Raw genomic sequence first — 4,036 nt, 5'->3', positions numbered from 1 at the left:
TCAAACTCATTCATCCACTTAGGGCTTGGAAGACATTGAAGAACAATAGGAGATTACCGACTGAAGATTGGCTTGTACTCCTCCCTTGAGGGTTGGGTAGGATTTTGTATTGTTTTCATGTCTTTGCATAAGCTTTGATACCTCATTTATTCATGCTTTAGATCACATTGCATCTTGATTTAGAGCATTTACATTATCATTTGCAAGCAATTAGGGTTTACTTCCTAAGTTGCTCTAGTTTGCTTTCTTGCATTTTTGGACCTTGCACACACACTAGGTCTGCACACACAATACATTTTACAAAACAACTTGGCTATTCGTGGAGGTGGAAATCACCGAAGCGGGGGTTTGACTAAGGCAAAACCCTATATAGCCGCCCCTCCCCCTTTTCAGATATTATTGCAAGTTTCGGGATTCGGACGACGCCGCAGGATACAGATCCAGAGAGAGAAAGTTGGAACAGCACTCTGTGTGAAATTGCAGAGCAGGAGACCGGGACAGGGGCGTTGGGCGCCCTGGTCCTGCTAGGACAGGGGCACTGGGCGCCCTGGTCCCTAGGACAGAGGCGCTGGGCGCCCTGGTCCTCCGGACAGACAGTTTGCAGACAGTTTCCAGACAGTGTTTCAGAGTGCAGAACAGTGGTTTCCGGTGCAGTTTTCAGGACAGTGGCGCCCATGCCCCCGTCCCGAACATTTTCAGTCCGATTTTGACTCCGGGTACATATCTGCATTCTTATTTCATCCTTGTACTTACAGTTGTTCATTGTTTAATCTCAATTCTGCAATCTTGTTATTAGTTCATACTTGCATTTTGAGATTAGGGTTTGAACTTGCATTACTTGATCTTACAATTTCAACAAGGGAATAGGAATCCTAATAGATATCCCATGGCTCTCTCTTTCACCAAAAGAAGTAGCCAATTGTGCGATATCTCTAGGCTCTTTCGTATTCCGTAATGTGTGTCAAAGAGTAGGATTAGGGTATGTTGACCTAGTCTCGCTTTTTCCCCCACACATTATTATTTTAGGAACAAATAATTTCTTGCATAAATGGTTAAGAAGCATGAGATTTGTTAAATTAAATAAATTATCATAAGATATCTTCTCAATCCCATTGAAGAAACTGAGTAGTCTTTGAAAAAAGTTGAGTATGTTCATAATTCATATAAAACTAACGAATCTAATGAATGGAGATTCCTAACAGTAGTGGTCTTCCCTTCAGGACTCAATTGAAAATCTGACCACATACAGAGGTTATAGACTGTCTATAGACTGTGACTAAAATACCCTCTCTTGAACCATTATAAACAATTTTGTCACTTCAAATTAAAACTATCATGGCTACTAAATCAAATACTACTGACAGAATGTTTTTATTTCCAGGGTTTAGTAGTTGCCTCATAGAATTGCTTTAGGGGTAATGACGTCCTCTTGTTCTACTCATGTCATTGTCGTACAGGTAGGTTAAAATGAAAAGAAGAGATTAAAAAACAATTTATCTTGTGACTGAGGATTTATGGTTGTAGCTAAAATGACATGGCCCATGTGACCCTTATGAAGAGGTGGGGACGTATTTTGTTAACCAGTATTTCAGTATTATCAAGTTTCAAAATAGTACCCAAATGTGCATACCAATTATACACAAACAAAATCATAATTCTTAAAGTTATTTTCTTGTTAATTACTATTAGCTATACTTCCACATTGCCCAGATGAGCACTAAACCCTGGAAAAAATGAAAAACTTATGCACCGAATTTGTAAAACAAGAAATAAAATTTGTTAGGGATTGTTGCACTGACTGTATGTCCATAGGTAAAGGTATTTGTTACCAAATACTCTGTCAATTCTAGCCTCCCAAATGCCCATTTTGATGGTGTCTGCTACACAATAATACATGTACTATTAATAAGAAGCTTCATCTACAAATAATTTATTAATGTTGCCTTATAAAATGGTTACCTGGCAACACCACGATATTTTGAGACTCCTCTTGAAAATCCATTTCTCCTTCCACACAAAACAATTGGGGTTATTGAGGAGCAAAATCTTGTCCCAGCCCATATCAGTGACTAGAAGATTTTACTATTGTTGTGGTCCAAAAAATGCCTCTAGCTTCTGAGAGAAGCAACACACTCCTCTCTCGATATGTTTTGCATTCCTCCAGCTCTTTTGTATATGTGTTTGATTGTGGAGACATTGAAAGAGGGGTTTAATAGAGACAAATATAATATATAGAAAAGAAGTATCATATTAAAGAGAAGGATTTTCTTATAGGAAGTTTTGATATTTTTTCCAAACCCCAGTTTTTTAGAGCAGCCAGATCGTATGCATGTGCTGCAATCTTTTCATCCTCGTATGCTCCTGTGGAGATGCCATTTATTCAACAATTTCAGCCTCTTTCTTGCACTGTGCTCTACCCACATAAACAAAAATAACCCAACAAAACTTTAATGGAAAGGTATTGTACTATTTTTCTACATACCCAGATAAACTATGTGATTGACAACACATTGACAACCAAGATGAGCATAAAAGAAAAAAACGATGATTCAAGTCAGTAGCATACAACTATTGTCAAATTATTGTAGAAAACCACAATGCAATTAAGATACAATTCCAAACAATCCATTCACCTTTCCAGGATTTCTTGTTCTCGAACTCGTTCCAATACATTTTGTCCCATAGATGTGCCTGATATCGACCAGTCCATCTGTGCCTAAAGAGAAAGACAAAATCATCAAGATCTAACATTTTATAGTGAAATCCATTGCCCAAAGTTTTTGTGCACATCTATGTTATTGTTTTGCCCATAAATCACACATTGTACAGTTCTAGAGCAAATAAATACATGGGAGAGAGAAATATTTGCCAAAATATGACTCAAGCACAAATATCAAACGTGAAATTTTTTTAAAATTGAAGAAACGACGTAGGTGTATCCTTCTATAACCAGTTTAAAATAGAAAAAACCATCAAAATTTGCAAAAAAATCCAAACACAGTCCGTTGAAAAAAATCGATTACAACCCATTTTTGTAAAATATAAAAAATATAAAACCCACACATATGAATGAAAATAGAAGTGCATTATTTCTGAAAAAAAGATATAACCTATCTCTAATTCAAAGATGAAAGATAATGTTGAACATCCTTTGTTGATCTTCCTCGACATGTTGGTGTAGAACACAATATGCCACTGAGAGGTGGGGTGATCAGTGGTTTAGAAACTTAACCCTATTAATCGTAAATGTGTGTACCGCATAGCATATCTAACACAAAGTGAATATACTCCAGTGAGATAAGGAAAAGACCAAAATGCAAGCACACACAAAGGGAAATCACATAACACCAAATATATGAGGAAAAACCAATATGGGAAAAACCTTGATGACAAATGTCATTGGAATATACTGCTTCAATCTAGCCTCACAATAAACACTTGTATTACACATTTTAGGGAACCAACCCAAGGAGCACCAACCCCTACATCGAGCACCAATTCAGTGATCACAATGATTACAAACAATACAATAGTTATTACTCAGTTACAAATGAATTCTATAACATCTTACAATAAAATCACTCTACTGGTTCAACTCTTCTCAACCGGTCTTCCACTGCTCTGTTCTCTTTCGGTTCTCTACTCACATTGATCCTTCTCTCCTTCACTCTCTGTTGAAACCTTACTGATTGAGTCCTCTTTATGTTTATTTGCCTCTTCTCTCCTGGACACTTTTCTCTGATCTCTACCGGTTCTCTACTGACACTAATCCACTGTAACTTGTCACTACTGGTTCACTTGACTACTACACTCTTTGCAGCTTATCAGTCACTCTAACCTTATCGGTTAAACCCACTCTACACTCTTTGCAGCTTATGGGTCACTCTTAAGCCCTCTTGCCAGGTGCACCTCCACACACACTCAGTCATTTATGATCTTCCATAGATTACACTTGGATTGAACCTCTGATACACTCTTCTTCTCCTCTATTCGGCCTACAACATCATCTTCTATGATCTCTGGTCTGCATATTTAT

General features: G+C 37.5%; 1 pseudogene; it reads right to left on the bottom strand.

The window, feature by feature from the left end:
* Positions 1 to 1,779: 1,779 nt before the first annotated feature.
* On the bottom strand, positions 1,780 to 2,805 carry LOC131857770 (ethylene-responsive transcription factor WRI1-like; annotated as a pseudogene).
* Positions 2,806 to 4,036: the final 1,231 nt, after the last annotated feature.

This window comes from Cryptomeria japonica, chromosome 8 (assembly GCF_030272615.1).
Source record: "Cryptomeria japonica chromosome 8, Sugi_1.0, whole genome shotgun sequence".
NCBI lineage: Eukaryota > Viridiplantae > Streptophyta > Pinopsida > Cupressales > Cupressaceae > Cryptomeria > Cryptomeria japonica.
The sequence above is the reverse complement of the archived record's forward strand: the minus strand, read 5'-3'. Positions and strand labels throughout refer to the sequence as shown.